This window comes from Mytilus californianus, unplaced genomic scaffold (assembly GCF_021869535.1).
Source record: "Mytilus californianus isolate M0D057914Y unplaced genomic scaffold, xbMytCali1.0.p SCAF_5, whole genome shotgun sequence".
NCBI lineage: Eukaryota > Metazoa > Mollusca > Bivalvia > Mytilida > Mytilidae > Mytilus > Mytilus californianus.
In genome coordinates this window covers 102,539,925-102,562,574 of record NW_026262701.1, presented here as the reverse complement: position 1 = coordinate 102,562,574, position 22,650 = coordinate 102,539,925, and positions in this window count along the sequence as shown.

The window sequence follows — 22,650 nt, the reverse complement described above, 5'->3', positions numbered from 1 at the left end:
TAAGTATTGCATGATAGTAGCCTCACTATACGAGATAAGTGAAAATATAAACAAATGTGAACGCTAAGGTCTCGTAATACAATTTAAGAAAACTATTATGTGTCTTATCATTAACTATTTATAATACGTGGAATGTATAAGTACAGCTATCTAGTCAGAACTGCATTAGAATGGCTGAAACGTATATATTATCACGTTCCATTGCATAAATGTGTCTTTGACGTCAGAACGTACGCATTGTTCACTTTAATGAAAAAAATATATTTATGATATCTTTTTCCTCACTCAACAAAGATAAAATTACGAGAAAAAAAAGTTTCAATAAGATTCTAACAATGGCTGACGTCAAACGTGAGTCAGCAGAAATGAGCTTGACTACAAAAGTTTCTGTCTTCTGTAAGCAGCTTATTTCCGGATAACAAAATTCTGATTACTATACTATATAATAAAAACAGGAAATATTTCGTTTTTATATTAAAGAATTATAATCGTCAGTATTAAGTTAAGGAAGTATGTGCATTCAGATAGATTTTTTATCGAATGACAGTGGAATCCTTTTAAAGATCAAAAATAATTTGAAAATTGTGTGCAATATTGTATTCCTAATTTTTCTTTTCTTTTTACAATTCTTATTAATTCACACACAAAAATTAACTAGGATTTTTTTATATTTATTCCAGCTGACTAGTGCCATATGCTGTAATAAATAATGGGGACAAATCCAACTAAAATATAAGACTCCACCAACAATTGATTATTTTATGGGGTATTACTCCAAATATGACAGTTTATTTCAGTATTCTCTGTAAAATTTATTCAAAAGTTCTCCAGCGTTCACAAGTTTTCATATCTTGACATATGGTATAGAAAAATGTCTATTGATGAAGTCCGTAATGACCTCTAGATACCTTTTCTGGTTAGGTTTTGACCTCAAGATTCCTTTTCTGATTTTGTTTTGACCTCTAGATGCCTTTTCTGGTTAGGTTTTGACCTCTAGATGCCTTTTGGGATTTAGTTTTGACCTCTAGATTCCTTTTCTGATTTAGTTTTGACCTCTAGATGCCTTTTGTGATTTAGTTTTGACCTCTAGATGCCTTTTCTGGTTTAGTTTTGACCTCTAGATGCCTTTTCTAGTTTAGTTTTGACCTCTAGATGCCCTTTCTGATTTAGTTTTGATCTCTAGATGCCTTTTCTGATTTAGTTTTTACCTCTAGATGCCTTTTCTGATTTAGTTTTGACCTGTAGATGCCTTTTCGGGTTACGTTTTGACCTCTAGATTCCTTTTCTGATTTAGTTTTGACCTCTAGATGCCTCTTCTGGTTTAGTTTTGATCTCTAGATGCCTTTTCTGATTTAGTTTTGACCTCTAGATGCCTTTTCTTATTTAGTTTTGACCTATAGATGCCTTTTCGGGTTAAGTTTTGACCTCTAGATTCCTTTTCTGATTTAGTTTTGACCTCTGGATGCCTTTTCTGGTTAAGTTTCGACCCCTAGATGCCTTTTCTGGTTTACTTTTTGGTTGCTTTCATAATATTATCATATATCCCATATTTCCTTTCATATCTGATAATTTTCATTTGGAACAAACCTGTCTGATATTGCATGTTAGTAACTGTCTTATTGATGAATCCCAATATATTTAACTCCTATTCATTTGAGAAGTCAACAAAAATTTCAGTTTTATATTTATCAAATATTTACACAGTTGAGTTAGTGTTTTACTGTTTATCTCACGATCCTTCAAAAGTAACAACCGACAGAAGTCAAATAATTGTTCTGTATCTTTAACGCTTAATTACATGCATCCACGCGTACGTCTATAATATTGTTTTCTATGATCTGTAATCACAATTAGCCATTATCAATATGAAACAGGGATACGGGACAGCAATCCAACTACACAAACAAAGTTTGTCCATCTATAATTATTTGTGTTATATACTACAGTTTCTTATAATTTATTTGTGAGTCTACTAAATGATTACAATCATCAAATTCCCTTTCCAAAGTAAGTGAGGCACACACTAGGTTCATTTTTCTGATAGATTTGTTTTCACCTAGCCAAAATATTTAATTTTGATAGAAAGCATTTTTTTTTAAAGTTTTTACGTTGTGTTTTGTGGAATGCTGTTTGTCTTTTCGTCGTTTTTCGTTTGTTGCATCATTTCGTCGTTTTTCGTCTTGTTTCGTCTATGAGTTTTGATTCTTCCTTTTCCGTCCCCTTTTTATTAGTTGTTTACTTTAATATAAGTCAACATTCAAAGATGTTGTTCAATAATTGCCTGGTATTTAGCAATTTAATTTTTTGTGGATTATATGATTTTTATGATTTGTTAATAATTTAGAACGCTTTTAGACAGTTCGTAAAAATTTTATGAACGTATCTTGAAAATAAAATCATCAACTTTCAATGTTATGATTGCAACGGCGATGGAAATGAAAACATATTGTACTATAAGAAATCCTCATGGGAGAATAACTGATGTTTACGTACTCTACAATGCTATCTCGTCTTCTCTGAAATAGCCAGTTTTAACTAGAGACCCTTTGACGTCAGCAGTTTGAATCAATAGTGTAAAACGATAAAAGAAAGTTTGTTTTCCTTTTCATTTTTCTCTTAAGAATAATGATCTTCAAATAACTTCATCTGTGAATACAGATTCAACAAACAATGTAAGTGTACTGCCAAGCTGGAATAATCTTATCAGATGACGTCAGTATTTATATCTATCAACATGTTTTATTATTTAGTTTCGATTGTTTTGGAACTCTGATGCATGCTTTCTATTGAATACAACATTGTTTTTCTTGTTGTTTTAATTTGCAAATTAAATTTACATCATTCTGTAGTATAATCTAACTATTCTTTATGAGAAAAGTATTAACCAAATGAACATAATGGGACGTGGGGCACACATCAATGAGAAAACAATTCAATCAAACCAATAAGACACGCAAAGGCAAAACTAAGATGATCTTTTTACAATACGGAAGGCTTGACATCCCCCCTTTTAGATAAGAGTTGTTTTTGGTCATTTGTGTCATTGAAGTGTACCTGGAATCCCATTTATTCAAATTTATATTTGAAATCACAGAATACCACATGCAGGTATACCGTCGTCATCAAATTACTAAATGGAAAAAAAGCAAAACAAAATTAAACAATAACATTAACAATAACAAAACAAAACACAATCTAACAAAACCATTGACTTTCGGGACGATTTTAATATATTGCGTGGTTTAGCTAAGTCTTTGAGGAATAACTAGATCTTTGAGAAATACTTGAACTAGGTCTTAGAAAACAAAATACTCGCCACAATTCAGTAATGTTCACACACACACAAAAAAAAACAAAAGTTAATTTGGAAAACGAACTAACTCAATTCGTCGGTATTACAGTCGACAAGTAATAAATCTACTTGAAAGTTGGAGGCGATATTATATATAATAAGTATACCTCAGTGTTTATTTTCTTTATAAAATTATAGACGAATAAATATAATTGTCCGAAAAAAACTATTTACCAGTTTCAAAATATTTTCAACATGCAACTATATTTACTGGGGGTATGAACTATTTACTGGAAGCACAGATTTTCCCGTAAAAAGACTATTTACTTTTAAAAGCAAACATTTTCTCGTAAAAAGAATGTTTACTGGAAGCAAAGAATTTCCCGTACGTTCAGTATAATAAAACACTTATTTACTGGCTATGTAAACAAAAGCGAGTTTACTGCCCCCTCGACGCATAACTTTTCCCCGCCGCTTCGATATTGTCCTCATAGCCAGTAATAAGTGTATATCATGACGGATTGTGTCCTTTTTTTCATATTTGTATACATACTTTCTGCAACAAAAAAGTTCTTTGATTGAAACATACAAACATGTGCATATCGATGCATCTGAAAAAATGTTCGTTCATAGGAACAGAAAAGTTATCTCTTATCTTTAGAAAATCTATCAAGTAATGTTTTGTATTCTCTTTATGGACTGAAACAGATATATAGTTTGTCTCCAGATCTTTTTGCCTGATATATGGGATCCCCAATTAGGAATTTTGATTGTTTACTTATAATGCAGCTAATTTTGTTGACACATCTTTTTCAAAAAATATATTTAAACCAATGTGGATTATTAAAGGAATGACTGTAATATTTTTTCTGTCTATGAAGAAATAACATCAAAAATGTGGTGCACGGCGAATAACCCGCGTAAGGTCACGGTCACATGACAAAATTATGCCTATGAGCTGATAGACTAAAAACTTTCAGCCCACCAGGAGACGTGTTACATCCAAAATTTAAATTATTCAAAAACAGTTAAAAGTAAATAAAAATGAAGTTCCTGCTATCTAAATCAAAGTTGTCCTTGGCAGATTTTGGATAAAATTTTACGGCTTTTTCTTTATATCCTTTTCTTTTATCTCGCGCTCTCTTTAAGTTAAAAGGTGAATTATTTGCGCTACATCTCATTTAACTTGCGCGTATCAAATGTACCAAAAACAAATAGCATACATTTGAGCCAGTTGAAAAGTAAATTAAGTTTGTGTTTTTATTGAAATGACTTCCCTCCTTCTTTGTCCGAACTTTACAAAACCAATAAGTGAATTACTTTTGAAAATACTTATAACGTGAGAAACACAAGTGCCCAAAGACTTAGTCGATGTTCAATTCCAACCAGAAGTAACCAGGGTTTTTTAAAGGTTAGTGATTAGTATGTCAACAGTTCGAATTGAACGAAACTCTAGTTGATAGTGGACTCTTGAAAAAAAAATCTTTTATATCTATAGTTAGAATCACTGAATTAAGTAAGAAAAATGAATTACATTTGCTGTGGTATCTGTCGTGACCAAAAATGAATATTCGATGATAATGAAACCTCAAACGTAGCTGGGTATGAAAAATATGGCGTCCAAACAGTAAGACTCTTGATGTACAGGTATCTATTAGGCTGTGCAGGGTTTATAAATATTCAACTATGTCTGATCTGACTGGAAACCTCTGTTTAAAGAACCTTTTGCGAAAATCCAATGTTGTTGCACCCGGTTTCGGTTAACTATCACATAGTTGATATTGTTGTAGATATTCACGTCTCTCACCAGTTCCTGAGTGAGACAAGATACATACACAATTCATGTAATTTTTGAACGTTTGAAATTCATTTAAACTCTGATATTTCTCGCTGTTATTTGAGTCTCTTAATATGTACATGTTAAGGGTCCATTAAACAACACGGAGGATCTTTTTTTCAAAATTATTTGTCGTCCTCCCGGTCAAACACGTTGTTGACTTATTCTTATGCTTTGCAGACTATATTTGCCACTGTCGTTATTAACCAACAACCACACAATCTCTTCATGAAGATGCTATCTTGTTCTGAAAACATGACACCAGTTTCGTTCTGATAACAGGACACCAGTTTCGTTTTATTTGCTGATCCTAAAGCACCTGGATACTTCTAATAGAGACTGCAGATAAAATACCTTAATAAAGATGTGAATTGAAGAGTGTGTTGATTCAGACAAAGTGCACTTCATCAAGGTAATCACATGACCAGGTTAAATGAGTTTAAATAGATTGTTACTATTAATTGATCACTGCTTTCTTTGCATGATAGGCATTCACATAGACATTGGACAAAGCAGTTGATATGGAATATCAATTCAGTTGTAATGTGCGATTAATATTGCAAGTTTCTGTTTATAAGATTTTATCATTCTATAGATAAAAATTGCATTAGAAACAATAATCTAGTCTCAATGCTCAATGAAAATATACAATTGCCAGTTGATATTACACCAATCGGCGCTAATCTTTTTTCGTAATCAGAGAACTGATACATATAAGATGAATTCCCAGTGCGTTACATTTGTACTTATAATGATAAGTTATATGATCGTACGATTTTCTATCATTGCTTCAAGGTGTTTAGATTATAGCGGGAGAGTTCGAACTCAGAGTATTAATGTTGTTCAGTGTATTTATGTTCAGCTTATTGCTAGTCGATACCATGTCTGATTGACAGCAAATGTACAAAGTTATCTATAAAAGACTTAGAGAAGATACCAAGAAACAAAAAGGGAAGAAGATACCAAGAAAAACATAAGGGAGATGATACAAAGGGAAAATAAGGGAGAAGATACCAGGAGACAAAAAGGGAAAGAAGATACCAAGAAAAACATAAGGGAGATGATACAAAGGGACAAAAAGGGGGAGAAGACACCAGGAGACAAAAAGGGAAAGAAGATACCAAGAAAAACATAAGGGAGATGATACAAAGGGACAAAAAGGGGGAGAAGATACCAAGAGACAAAAAGGTAAAGAAGATACCAAGAAAAACATAAGGGAGATGATACAAAGGGACAATAAGGGAGAATATATCAGGAGACAAAAAGTGAAAGAAGATACCAAGAAAAACATAAGGGAGATGATACAAAGGGACAATAAGGGAGAAGATACCAGGAGACAAAAAGTGAAAGAAGATACCAAGAAAAACATAAGGGAGATGATACAAACGGACAATAAGGGAGAATATATCAGGAGACAAAATGTGAAAGAAGATACTAAGAAAAACATAAGGGAGATGATACAAAGGGAAAATAAAGGAGATGATACCAGGAGACAAAAAAGAGAGAGAAGATACTATGGGGACAAAAAGGGTTAGTAGATATAAAAAAAAAACATAAGGGAAAAGATACTATGGGGACAAAAAGGAGAAGAATATAACAAGGGGACAACAAAAAAGGAGAAGATACCATTGGACAAAAAGAGAGAAGATACCAAGAACGTAGAACAAGAGGGAGAAGGCACCAAGGAGGCAAATAGAGGGAGAAGATACAAAGGGGACAAAAAATAAGGAGTATATACCAAGAGGTCAAAAAAAGAGGGAGAATATACCAAGGGGACAAAAAAAGAGGGAGAATATAACAAGAGAGCAAAAATAGAGAGAGAATACACCAAGGGGACAAAAAAAATGGAAATACACCAAGGGGATAAAAAAAAATGGAAAGACGCCAAGGGGATAAAAAGAGGCAGAAGATACCAAGGAGACAAAGAAGAGAGAGAAGATACCAGGGGGACACAAAGAGAGACAGAAGATACCAAGAACATAAAAAGGGGAAAGCAGACAGCAACCAATGACAACCTCTGAATTACTGGTTTCTCTGTTGGGACAGGGAAATATAGGATGTGGCGGGATTCTAAAAACATGTTTGGGATCTGGGACATTGGTATAACAGCACAACATAAGAACAAATAACTGCAATAATCAGTTGGAAAGAGCTTGACTCATCTGATCGGCACGAATCACAAAAATCAACTAACGAGAAGAGAAAATACATAAAGTACCGATCTAAGAGTACTAGCAATTAGTGAAACCTAGTTCAAAGCCAATGCAATTAACAGATAATCACTTTTTTATGAAGTTTATTTCTAATCCTAGAAATGGACGTATTATCAACTATTTTATCAAAGTTTTGATGTGATATCCTACATTTATTGAAATAAGAATCAATTGATTTGTTATCTGATTTTTCCCATTTACACAAATTTTTACAAGAGCATCTCCAATTACCAGGACCACACTTCGTTCAATTTATTTTCGATGGTGGACGATGTTTTAGTCTTTTTTAAACAGTTAATAACCACTCATTCTTGAGCGATGATGAGGCCCCCAGTAATGACATGACACAGGTATCATATCTAAACTTTGATGTTTCAAAGTCTAAAAAATAAAACAAAAATACCGAACTCAAAGGTAAATTCAAAAAGGGAGGAAGACCTTAAAAACTAACAAAATCTATTGTTATCATCCAACGGAACGAGTGAAAAGCAACTGTCATATTTCTGACTTGGTACAGGCATTGACTGAAGAAAATGGTTGGATTTTTGAAGGGGAATTGCATTCTTTACTAACGTCTGATGTAAATGATGTATAATAAAAATTAAACTTCTACATGTTATTTTTTATATGTATACCAAGTAATACGTGGTTCTATTTTATAAAAATAAGGAGGTTAACAGTTATTTAATATACTAGATAAGATAAAATCAACATCTCTGTTAATGTATCTTATTTTTAGAAAAAGAATTTTTGATATTCAGGTTGATCAATACGTATACAAGGGAATAGCCTACATGAAAATTTATCACGTGACGCCAACGGATAAATAAATATATGTTTTTCAAATATAGTGCAAAAACGTGAATATCGTTAGAGACCTCTGCGACATAATAACTTTTACGGTGTAATCACATCTGTAGTCAAGTGGTATAATCAGTATGACATCTTCCAGTTAAGCCAAAAACATTACTTTTCATCTTTTGGCCTAGAGCCGAATTACATCATTACATATTTAACCTCGGCATCAGTTACATTATAGCTATGTAATGGAAACGTGTCTGGTGTCAACATTGAGTTATATAAATGGGTTCAGAGCTACCTTGACAAATTAATTCGAGAACGTGTTCTTACAGACTAGAAGCAAACGTAAAAAAGTGTTGGGTTAATTATTGCAATGTGATCTCAAAACTCAGTTTTCAAAGAAAGTACATTTTGCTTACATCTTTTTATTTGTATTTTGCAAGAGAAAAACACTGATGAATTCTGCTCTATCTATAGCTAGTATAACATGACGCAGGTGTAACTTGTGAAAAAGGATGAAGTCTGTTAGGTAGCAATGTAAAACAGTCTCACATATTCTTTTTCTGATTAAATCAATTATTGTATTACAAAGGAAATCATTATGTTTTTTACTTTGTGACAGTCCAAAAATTATATATATTAACCTGAAAAATAAAGTGAAAAAAACATATGTCATTGGTTTCATAATTGAGGCCTGAACAATAAAAATAACCAGGTTTACCGAACCTCTTCTATAATTTCTGTTAAAAAGTAAACTGAAATACGGAATCGATCCTGATGTTTGTCCTGTTATTATACATTTTATTTTTAGCAACATTCCAGCAGCACCGGCATATCCTATAGAGTATATACCTCCCAGTTGATACGATATTCTAGAGCTTTCATTTCCAATCTTGATTTCCTTGAAAAAAGGTTGCTGCTTACTAGGATGCTATTAAACCAAGGGTTCGAAGTGGTGAAATTGAAGTCATCCCTTCGAACATTTTAACGGACGCAATCAATACTCGGTTGATCATTACGGAATATCTTTTTCACAGATGACGTCGGACATGTTCCAATTCTTGTAACCAAATTCCCGTCTTCTTTTCCTGGAATGTGACCTACCGAATTAGATTTATCACCAAATGTGTACTTACATGAGATACGCTACAGGTGCCACGTCTGGAGCAGGATCTGTTTACCCTTCCGGATTACATGAGATCAACTCCGATTTTTTGGTGTGATTCGTGTTGCTCAGTCTTAAGTTTTCTATGTTGCGTTTTGTAGATTGTTGTTTGTCTTTTCGTCGTTTTTATTTTTTTCCATCGCATTGTCATTTTGTTTTCGACTTACAGTTTGAATATTCCTTTGGTATATCCCGCCTCTCGTATTCATAAAGCGTCATTATCTATGTAGACAAAGAAACGCGGTCGACACTGTTTGTTTCCACAGGCGCTTGCGTAAATGATTTTATCAAATCACCTCTATAGTAGGATGGTTGCCATGTTCTGGGATCATTAACGAATTATTGCAACAACTCTTTGAGGCGGGCTGTTGCAAAGTTCTGACCCTGTCCAACATATGTCCTCTTTTTCCGGACCAATATAATGTCCCTCCCTTTATTCCAGTTTCACCACTTTGCAGAGCCAACCTTATTGTTTTAATTGTTAATTTGAGTGCATCCAATATTTGCCACGGGAGGTTAACAAACAACATTCAATCATTTTGTTTTTTTATTATTCCAAAGAAATCATATATGAATAGACATTTTTACCTGAAATTTAAAATAGATATAATGCAATCTACACTAAGTCTTTTAAGGTAGATGCTATTAACTTAAAAACGATGTAATAATTTCAACGTGCTTCTCCCACACATGTCTGTCTACAAACATGTATATTTTAAATGTTTAATAATTATATGCACTACTGATGTCGACACAAGAAGCGTCTTTAACTAGACCTACGTTATTTCAGTGACCTTTGAGGCATGTATATTCACAACTACCGATTTTCAGTCATTGTAAAACAAATAAACCAGACATAAATATCGTTGTCAGTCAGTTTATTATTCTCAGTATTACATCAAATATATTAGAATGTTATATAAAAGAAACGATCCCATCTACATGTATAGTGGTTCATTGTACGATATACCTTTGTTACTCCTCAGATAGATGGAAATTAAAAGCGAGAGGATTGAGTGCTAATAAAAGAGTACTTGTTTTAAACTCACCACATGTACCTGTGCCTTCTAAGCCGGGATCCTCATCAGAAGTTGTTGTAGCTATGTCGTAATGTTTTTGTCCTATAAATAATCGGTTTTGATTGGAAAATTTTGATTGTCTCAGTTAGATTAAAACTAATCTAAAAATTTAATAGAATCAGGGAATTTTCCCACTGTGAACTTTGCGTTTCCTTGTAGCAACATTCAAACTGCTACTGCATTATATGGAGTGTTTATTTCCCTGTTGATACAATATTCCAGGTCTTACGTTTCCTATCATTATTTCCTTAAAATGTATCTTTCTTAAAAGGAGAGTATGAAAACAAGGGTTTCAAATGGTAAAGTTGAAGTCAACCCCTGGAAATATTTAGGGGACACCATCATGATTTGGTCGACTGTTAAGTAGTATGTGTTTCACAGATGGGAACTGTTATGTTTTCCAATTGTCGCAGCCACAATCCCGTCCTCTTACCTCGTTTTTGACATCATCTAATTTTTACCTGCAATGCGTAACACGATGGGTGGAGAAGAAACTTATTACCCTTCCGTAGCACCTTTGTTGGGGTTTGCGTTGCTTGTATTTTTGTCGTTTTTATTTTTTGGCCATGGTGTTGTCTGATTTTAATCGACTTAAAGTTTTTGTTTGTCCCAATTCTTCCAACTTTTAAAAGTATCAAAAAGGCTAAAAATGACAGAAATGGTATAATTCCGGTCTCAGGACAGTAGACTGGCAAAAGTGACTTTTTTGGCAAATATTTAAAGCGTGCATTTATGATAAATATTGTTACTGTTTTCTGCAAATTATTCTTTCTTGTCTCTCCTATTTAACAGTTATATCACCAAAGCATTGTTTCTTTTACCCTAATAAAAGTTTTCAAAAGTTGATTCTCAACTAAGATTTATTTCGTTATGCTTGCGTTAATTCCAACCTTTTCCAATAATCCTGAAAGAAATACCTCACATTTCATTGTATATATGACATTAATAGCTAGGGATTACATGAAAAGTTTGAGAGAAAGGTGGTCATGTCACGTCAAGTTCTATAACAAATCAAAAATATGGTAACAAGAATTATAAAAGAACAACTGGTGTGTTATAATTGTTTGAAAACAGTTGAATTAATAAAATATTTGTTCAAACAATTGGAAAGTGACATATATTTTCTAATGAGACAACTATCAACCACTGACAAAAGGACAAGAAACACATCAATAACTTTTTTTTTCTGGATATAATTTGATCTTTAGAAAAAGCTATACTATTAGTTATCTATTTAGCTATGAAGTCAATTTTCAAATAAAATTGAACTCTTATTCTAGCAAAACTGCTACATGTAACAAAAAAGGTGCAAAAGCCAATAATGTACGTCATGCGATCAAACAATAATAAAATGATAATATGTTTTGAAAGGACCAGCAGTAAATAGATCAATACCAAACTGATAAAAAGACATAGTGACGTCAAGAATAACGAAATATTAATTGGAATCAATTTCACGAAATTGCATTCCGATGCCCATCTGAGGTCAACCTTGTTTTTTATTCTTATGTGGCGTTGTTTGTGTCAAGTATTTTTGATAATTAACTTGCGCGCTCCGGATGACGTCCGTTTTTTCGATCACCGTAGGCATTTGTTAATTTTTTATTCAAACATGGATTACACTTATTTTCTATACATTATTACTTTCTAATACGAAATGTTACCGAACAAAAACACTGCTGCAGAGCAAATACTCTCGCAATGGTATATACAGATAAATGGACGAAGTAATCATTCATGTCACGAAAACGCACGATTGAAATTATTATAAAACATGAAATTAAGAGTAATAGGTAACGGTTATTCCTCAATGGAATACTGTAAGACGTCCGTATTGCGTCACATCTTTGTCTTGATATTTTAACTACATATTTCATATCGGATAATAGATGTACTTACAAATTAATGGTATAGGTATTTTGTCTGCATATAAGTCCTCATGCAACTAAGTGAATTGATGAATATTTACAATTTTGCAGCTTAAAGATGGACAAATTATACCGTGTTAATACTACTCTGATTGAAACACAAGGTTTTTTGAAACTGACATGCTTGATTTTCTTATTGGCAACTTATTTGCTACGTTTGGTTGACATGTTGTTTTTAACCTACAATCGGTGTTTCTATAGGAACAAACTTATTTTTTCTTCTTTTTTAAATTTGCACATTTCATTATTTATTCGTATAAGGCATACTTTACTCAGGGGGATAAAAAAAAAAGAACGAAAATAGGCTAGCATTATCCTTAAACTCCAAGTTCCACTATATAGATGTCCTTCTCCTTGAATAATTCAAAGCTTAGTGACTTTTATAACCCCACCTATCCCATTGAACATATAATAAGGTAACCACAGACATAGTAAGGTCTGCTTCACATCTTGACTTACACAGGTATGTTTCAATTGTCGTAACCACAATCCTCGATTATGAAATCACCGACCGGATCAGACTTAACACCGAATTTGTATTTACCATGAGCAACATGACGGGTGCCCCTACTAAAGCGGGATATTTTCACCCTACACTTCCGGAGCACGTGGGATCTCCCCCAGTTTTTGGTGGGGTATGCTTTGCTCCTCAGTCTTAGGTTTTCTTTGTAGTGTTTTGTAGACTTGTATGTCATTTCGTCGTCTTGTGTTTTCTGCCATGACGTTGTTTCTCTTCAAATTTTGAATATTCCTTCATATTGAGAATATATAATATGCCAGTTACAAACATATTCCAGGACTAGCGTTTTCTATCCTGAATTTCTATAACGACTGCTGCTTGCAAGACAGGTATTGAACCAAGGGTTCTCTATGGAAAATTGATTTCATCTCTTCCAAAGTTTTACGTCATGATAATTTGGTTGAACGTTAAGGAATATCTGTCGGAATATATGTCACTTATGAAAATACAATTTCAGTAAGACAGTTAAACGAATTTTACTAAGCCCAATTTTACAAGAGCTTTTTTGGAAGTACGGAAATTCCCAAACAGCTTGGAGAATTTTTTTTTTTGTTCTTAAACAACAAAACGACGGTGCTAAAAATCAGACAACTAACTTATATACGACACAATAAACTACTTGGCTGGAAATTAGAAAAAAAACATGTTATTTTTACCCGCAGTTACGGGGCGCCGAACGGGACTCTTGTGGTTTTGTACTCGAAATTCAATTTTGTACGGACAAAAGTGAGTTTTGTTCAACAAAAATCAGTTCAGTTTAACAAAATTTGTAGCATACTACAAATTTAAATTTTGTCATACAAAATTATCTTTCAGTGGACAAAAGTTATTTTTGTCATTGACAAAATTCATTTTTGTATCACAGACTTTACTTTTGTTACCTAATTTGAAAATTGGGCGATAAAAGTCAATTTTGTATGCAAATTAGTTTAGTTTGGATTCTGTGAACTAATTTTGCATACAAAACTGAGAGTCAATTTTGTGTCACAAAAGTCATTTTGTGTCACAAATGTCATTATTGTCACAAAAGTCAATTTTGTGTTAAATTTTCACTTCTGTCTAACAAAACCCAATTTTGTCTACACAAAAAATTATTTTAATTACAAAATCACAGGACGCTAATTTAATCAACATGTTAATTGTGTACAAATCAATTTTGTCTCACAAAATTGACTTTTGTGTTTTAGTTTCCATATCAGCTAACAAAAGTTAATTTTATATTTGCATACCTATTTGACAAAATTGAATTCAAAAGTGAATTTTGTCTACAAAAATGAATTTTGTCTACAAAAAAGAATTTTGTCATTACAAAATTGAAGTTCACATAAAACAAGTCTGTATCACATAGTTTTGTAAGACAAAAATGATTTTGTTATGACAGAATTGAATTTTGTGTACACAAAATTGATTTTGATTACACAAAATTCAAGTCCCATTCGGCGCCCCGTAGCAGTCGTCTATCCAACTGTTTCATGTTTTTTGCTACATTGGTAAGCAAATTTAAATCATTCATTTCCAATGCTATTAATGGCATTGGATGCATCAGTGAAGAATCTGATATCATTGAGGTCAAAATAATTTGCATTGCACAACAATTTTGTTCCTAAATAACAGCATTAGATCATGTGTTACTGAATGACGCAAATTTCTCTCAGTCGGAATCTAGATTGCGTCGGTGTTAAAAATATCACAAAATGATATTGTAAGAAATAAAAAGGCATTGACTCTGCTTAAGAGTTAACTTAAAATATATGAACGGTACCAATTTTACTGCATCAGATTCGCATTTCATCTTCTGATATGCTCCATGCCAAATTTTTTGAAAATCAAAAACTTATTACGAAAATGAAAAGATTTTAAACCAAAAGAAAAAAAAAATAGCCAAAGCCGGGCAAGGAATCAGAGCTTTCTTTGTCTGAGGGAGATATATTCCTGAATTTAAAATAATTTTCTAAATTTTGTAACAGTAAATTTTGATAACACAATATCAGCATTCTCATACCAGTACCGAGGTCCTGGCTTCTGGGTTCGTATCTTGATTTATAATCAGGGAATGCCCATAGTCACAAAGGTTTAGTAAAGCTAATAGTCTACAAATTATAAATTAAACAGCAAATTGTTGTAAACCAAGAGATATCTATTTATCAACGTATAACGAAAAAGGTAGAGTGACGTCAGGAATAACCGATAAATGCTATGCATGATTATGTACTAATACGGAATATCATAACGTGTATTATTACTATTCTATGTTGTCGTTAATTAAACAAAGTGCATTACAAAGAAGTAATTCTGTAGCTGATGCTTATTGTGTATAATTAGCTTAGACAAACTGAATGACGTCAATCACTGCTGTTAGCATCTATCAATATTGTACAATAGTAGCTATTATTTTAATTTTTTTTTCAAAATCGGATGATGAATAATCATATCGCACTGCATGTAATGTTTTGTTTAAATTATATTGTATTTTATTTGTCTTGACCGTTCTGTTTTTTCTTTTATTCATTCTTCTTATTTCTTTGGAAGGGGTCGTTTTTAAAACTGGCAATTGATTTTTTTTCAGTAGACATATATTTCCACATACATATATATAAGTACATGGTTTTATGTTTTAACTCAATATAAGGATTTATAAAAAAAAGTGTTTCATTCCAAACAGTTTTCAAGAACTAAAATTGAACATGACAACCCCCATCTGATTTTGGCTACTTATCACAGTTTTCTCCGAGAAGGGCAATAAGTTTGTCATAGTTTTATAGCAACAAACATGGAAAGGGTTTATGGACCATGAATTCCAAGATTAAACTCCCTGCTGTCCTGCTGTCAACGCAGCTCAGTTGGGACAGTTTTTAAAAGGAAAGAGAGCCATATGGGCTATATAGGAATGGTTGTTGCAGTCATGACTATGCTCAGACGGATCGGGATGAACGGGATGAACGGGTTAAACGAGTTTTTCTAAATCCATCAAATTTGACTTCTGTTGGATTTTAGGAGCGATTCGGTGTAAAACTGGCAAAAACCATCAGTTGCAAATCAGAAAACTTTATTTCTTAGATTAACCACAAGTGATGAAAGATAATCTATATATAGGTTTGTCGCATATGTACTAATATATAAAGCAAATACAACAACAAAAAGCCATGCAGGACATACGATAACAAGAATACAGAGATTCAAAGGTGCGTAATTAATTCTACCAGTAAGCTCATACTGAATGCTTCAAAACGCCTATTAAAGATGAAATGTGCAACTAAGGACATAAAAATCCTTTGTTTTATCAACATTTACATGAATTAAATATAATGATCTACTATCAGATGCTAAAACTTGCAAAAAATCCAATCAAAGTTGAAAAGGGGACCCGAATTCATCTAAAATTCTAGATTTCTTAGGTTATATTTATACCGATAGTATTAGACATTTGACTAACAATGGTATATCTAAATGTAGCTAGTTTGAAATTCATGTATATAAAATTCAGGGTAAGAATGTTACGGAGAAGATCGATGTTGATAATGTTACAATTCTCGACATTTTATAGCTATGTCTTCTTTCAAGCAAAATAGACTTCAAGTATTTGAATCACCTGTTAAATAACGTCTTCCCGCAAGTAGATTCACGTGGTGGTTACAAAAGAGAAGGAAACAGTTGTTAAACATTGAACGAGAAACGACCAATAACTAACTCTTAAAAACACACTCAAATATTGAAATATTCTTTCAGATATAAAACTTGAATCAGGATTAAGAAATGAAATCGGTAAAATGTTTATTTTTTTATGCAATTAACCTTCATCTGATGTTTCTACAATTAAGAGATTTTTCCAATATTAAAAGGATAAAGCTATTAAATTAAATGTATGGTATATCTGGTATATACAGACTGCATGTTTAAACATGTTGTGACTGAAAATAGTATTGGAAGGAGAGTTGTCTCATTGGCACTATTACCACATCTTCTTATATCTGTAATAAAATCCTTTCCATAATGTATTTGTTTCAAGATCTGTTCTTTTAAGCTTCTTTAGAAGAATTTCCTAAAGCCGTCACGTTCTGCACGTTAGAAGAAGAAAACAGTTGATGGATTTCGTTGACTTATTTCTGAGGTTTAATTAGTGGTATTGAGTAATTAAAACTTCGCATGTCGGTATATTTAACTAGTATGAAAATATAAGGAGATGTGGAATGATTGTCAAGGAGACAACTATCCACCAAAGATTAGACGACGTGGATGTAAAAAGTAAAATAACAAAAATACCGAACTCCAAGGAAAATTCAAAACAGAAAGTCCCTTATCAAATGGCAAAAATCAAAAGCTCAACCACATCAACCGAATGGATAACAACTGTCATATTATTGTACAGGCGTTTCTTTATTTAGAAAATGGTGAATTTAACCTGATTTTATAGCTAGCTAAACCTCTCACTTGTATGACAGTCGCATAAAATTCAGTATTCTCCTAATTCACTTTCTCGTCATTTTACTGTCATTCATGTATTAAATGCACATTGTCTGTAACTAATCTACCAGAAAATATAAGATCAAAACAAATTAAATTAACAATAGCAAATGTGAGAGAGTGAAAAAATATAGACCCCTGTCATTACAATATGTCAACCTCTAAATCAACCAAAAGTCTACCAAAGGAATAGTTATCAAAAAAATCTTTCTTTCAAGCAGTGTTTTGTTAACTTAATAAACGTAATGTTCTCATAATATTTAAAGACTAATAGTTCAGCTACCCTAAAAATATCAAACATTGACAGATTAAATTTTTACTACTTTTACGTTAAATAAACGATTGATTGGTTGTTCATTGATTGCCTATTGTCCAAAAAAGGTTCGTACAACGCAATCATGCCTGCAATTTAAGATATGTGTGCATGGTTGTCGAATTTTTGTGTGTTGATCATTGATTTTTATTAGGTTGTCTTGATCTTGAATTTATCTTTAAATTAAGATAACACTTTATAAATTACGTGCGTCCGATGCGCTTTTCTTGATTTACTTTCAACAATAATGCTAAAACCTAAACAGTTGAAAGCCATGGATGTATGAATGCGTAGAAACGATAGGAGCTATAGGGACTTAAAAATACCCAATTCCAATACCACAAAGTGTTAGTAAATGAAAATAACACTTTATAAACATACTTTTCTTGATTAACCTTCAACATGAACCATAAAACCTAAATATTTGAAAGCCGACGATGTACTTATAAAGATGATAATAGAAATTCATGATATTTTTTGAAGTTTTGAAATGTGCATTATGGATTAACAATCAAATCAGTAACTAATTAAGGTGAGATACTGATCTGTATCAAGATGATAAAAGGCATACGCAGTATACAAGGAAGAACTGTTTTATAAAATTACTTGTGAAATAATAGACTTCAGAAGACTTGGTATATGATATACTTCAGAAGAACCTAAATTTAGATTGTTATCATCAGATAATTTTTCAATTCAAATTTCAAGCTTTTGTCTATTTATGAAATATACTGTTTTATATGTGTATCAGAACTAGATCCTTTGATTGATCCATTTGAGTTAAGCTAAATATATATAGCAAGTTTCTGTTTTATGATCTTGAATTTTTAATCATCCAGACTGCTTACATAAAAGATCAAGGATCATATATTGGGTCACCATGTGATCTTTAAAGATATTCCGACTTTCAGACATAATCAAACATAAAAAAATTATATTGATGCTTTCAATAGACGTTACATTATTATGTATTAAACTAAATCAGGAATGTTGCGTACTATGTACAAAATCATTGTGATTCAAACAAAAAATTCTCTGAAACTGACATTATAAAGATGCTTGATTTCTTGATTGACAACATATTTGTTACGTTTGGGGACGTGTTTTTCAACAAACAATCGGCATTCCCATGGGGACCAACTGTGCTCCTCTTCTGGCCGCATTGTTCCTTTATTTATATGAGGCTGATTTCATACAAGAAATTCTTGGGAAGAAAGAAACAAAGTTAGCAGTATCCTTGTATTCGCTTGCCGCTATATAGATGATGTTTTTTTACTTAATAATGCAAAATTTGGTGACTATGTTGAACGCATCTATCCCTTCGAACGTGAGATAAAGGATACAACAGATACAGTTAAGTCTGCCTCATATCTTGACTCACATCTAGAAATTGACAATGAGGGTCGGTTGAAAACAAAACTTTACGACAAAAGAGATGATTTCAGCTTCCCAATCGTTAACTTTCCATTTCTATGTAGCAACATGCTCGCAGCGTCTGCATACGGAGTATATATCTACCAGTTGATACGATATTCCAGGGCTTGCATTTCCTATTATGATTTTCTTGATAGAGGGTTACTGCTCACAAGGGAGAAATTAAACCAAGAGTTCCAAGTGGTGAAGTTGAAATCATCCCTTCATAAATTTTACGGACGCCATCACGAGATGGTTGACCGCTATGGAATATCCGTTTCACAGATGACAACAGATATGTTTCAATCCCGTCCCCTTTTCCCTTAATGTGACCTATCGAATTAGACTTATCACCGGGTTTGTACTAACATGGGCAACACGACGGGTGCCACATGTGGAGCAGGATCTGCTTACCCTTCCGGAGTACCTGAGATCCCCCAGTTTTTGGTGGGGTTCGTGTTGCAAAGTCTTTAGATTTCTATGTTGAGTTGTGCGTACTGTTTTATTTTCGACTTATTAGTTTGAATGTCCCTTTGGTACCTTTCGCCTCTCCTTTCCGAGTCAAAAATTCGTTTGGAAATCTACAGATCAATAAATCGGATAAGCTTTAAATCTCAAAGACTGTTATCCATTTGTGAAAAAAAATCAGTATGGTAACAAATACCGGCAACCAATGACATTTCGTCTAACTTAAGAAAGACAAATAAACTTTTAAAAGAAACAAATGATGTGATTTGTTAGCGCACAAAACGTGTTTCTGGATTAACCATTATCAGGTATGATTGAGACCAAAAGTTTAAAGCCAAAAATATGAACTGTTTGAGAAATATAGATATATCAAAGATAAAAATAATACGATCTTAATAGAACAGGGAGTTACAACATAAATATAAGCACAGTTCACGGGGAATTTACAAACAAGGTGAATGATTTAAATCATGCATGTACCGAAGTGTACAATTAGCTCGGTGTCATGAAGCTTACACATAACATATGCATACATAGATACTCATAACGCAAATAAAAACATGTCTATAGGGTTTCAATTTTTTTCTATATTACAGATTTAAATGCCATCAGAACTATTGGCTAATAGTTTTAAAATGTAAAAAGATATCAAGGCAGCAATCAATAATCAGAAGTCTAAGAAAGATAGTTCCTATATTGGTAATAGAAATAAATGCAAAGAAAATGAACAATCCACAAACAAAACACTACACAGATAACTAAAAAGATACATCATACGATCATAAATAGAACAGGGAGTTACAACCGCAGTTTTAAGCACAGTGCACTGGAAGTTACAAACAAGGTATATCATATAAATCAAGCAAGTCTAACAAAGCACTGACTACTGGACTGATTGTATCCCCGGTGACTGAAAGTCTACCAGAAGAAAATTATTATTTGTCATGAAAGACGCATTTCATTTGCGCGGATTTCGGAATTAAATAAAATCCTCATAGATACAGGGTTTGAAATTTTGTACGCCAGTCGTGCGTTTCGTCTACAAAAGACTCATGAGTAACGCTCGAATCAAAAAGGTTAAAAAGGCCAAATAAAGTACGAAGTTGAAGATCATTGAGGACCCAAATTTCCTAAAAGTTTTGCCAAATACAGCTAAGGTAATCTATTCCTTGGGTAGACAATCCTTAGTATTTCGGAAATCCAAAGCTTTTGTAAACAGTTAATTTGTAATTATGATCATATCAATGATAATTCATGTCAACACAGAAGTGCTAACTACTGGGCTGGTGATACCCTCGGGCAGAAAAAATCACCAGCAGTAACGGATATTACATTTGGGCGAGAGAGAAAAATATTGCGTTTTCGCGAATTAAAGCTATAGATCTACCTGTATATTTACCTTAGGAGAAAATACATCTCACTGTTAAGTCGTACAATATATTTTATACGAAGCAAATATCCATTCAATTTGTTGGTGACTTGTTGTCCATAAGTCCGTTTATGATGGAACCGGAATTATAACTATCGCTAAAAATAAAAGGAAGAAGTCTTGTAAGGCGAAACTTAGATCTGATGAACTTTCTACCGCCGTTATGTCTTGGACCTCTGTTATATAAAGCCACATGACGAGTTCCCTTGGCAGAAATGAAACAGCTTGTAAAAGTCATATTTACCTGTAAATTACTTTTTAAAATCAGCACAAAAGTAATGACATTTCTTGCGTAAATGTGACATTTTTTCGCGCAAATATAATATAACGTATACATACATAGATACTTAAAACGTATGCATACATAGATACTTAAAACGTATGCATACATAGATACTTAAAACGTATGCATACATAGATACTTAAAACGTATGCATACAAAGATACCTATATCGCAAATAAAACATGTCTACGTTTTGACTCTTGTTATTTATTACAGGTTTGATTGTACTATGGGCTAATAGTTGTAAAAAAGTAAAAAGATGACACGGGGAGCAATGATTAATCTGAAGGCCAAAAAAGACAGTTCCCATCATGGTAATAAAATATAAATACAAAGAAAATTCACAATTCACAAAACACTACACAGAAAACTAAAAAGTGATAATAAAGCACCATAGAATAGTGGACTGGTAGATTTTTCTTCTCTCGCGTTAAGACAATACCAGATGTATGTCTGAGTAAAACCGATTCATGGTCTAAAATGTGTAATATCATCTCCTTTACTTTTAAAATGCTCAGTTCGCATGCAAATAATTTCTTTGAGTCAATTATTGTTATTTATTGCAATTCCCAAAATTTTGGTTGATTTTTACAATGGTGATTGAGATTCACTGAGAATATTCATAGAGTAAAGATTAATCATTTTATCTTTTTATTTAGTAATTTAAATAAGTCTGATGATTAAAACAGTAGTTCAAATCATGATTATTTTACGGGAAAAATTGTAGTAGAATTCAACCATTATCAATAAAGCAATGTTTTATGCACTCGTTTATTGATTCAAATACATGTATACAGTTTTTTTTTTAAATGAAAACAATCGCTAGTCTATACCTATCATTGTTTGATGTATTAATCCCACAAATCTAAAATTTTAATAAAAAAAAAAAAGTCAAATAAAGCATTGAAATGAAGCTACCTCATATTTGTTTATTTAACATATAAATAAAAAAAACATTTGTATTATAGAAACTTTTTTAAAAATCCCCAGTCATATGAAGTTTCTTAAAAATTTTCACGAAACTGTATATATTTTTGTATTTAATGATAAAAATTTCTTTCAAATCGGACAAGAAATATGTGATTTTATATGAATAAAATAGCTAACTTTTCAAGTGGGGAAAACACTTTTAACCTTTGACTTCCTACACCAACACCCACGCGATATGCTCTTCTTATGTTTTAGCTGTCCATCCTGTCAAGAATTAATTGGATAATTGTTTAGCTTGTGTCTTCCCTTTATCAAAACCATCTCGTTCCAAGAAAGTGTGAGCTTTTGTCATCACTTTGCGCCATTCGTTGTTTATATTGTTTGCAACTGAATCTAAGCCTTACCTCCAGATTTGAAAGAGATAAGACCAATTTCCCCTGAATTTATTTCACACCAGGGCCATTTTGAAAAATCCTTTTAACTGTTTATTTAAATTCAAAACATTGCGGTTCCATGTG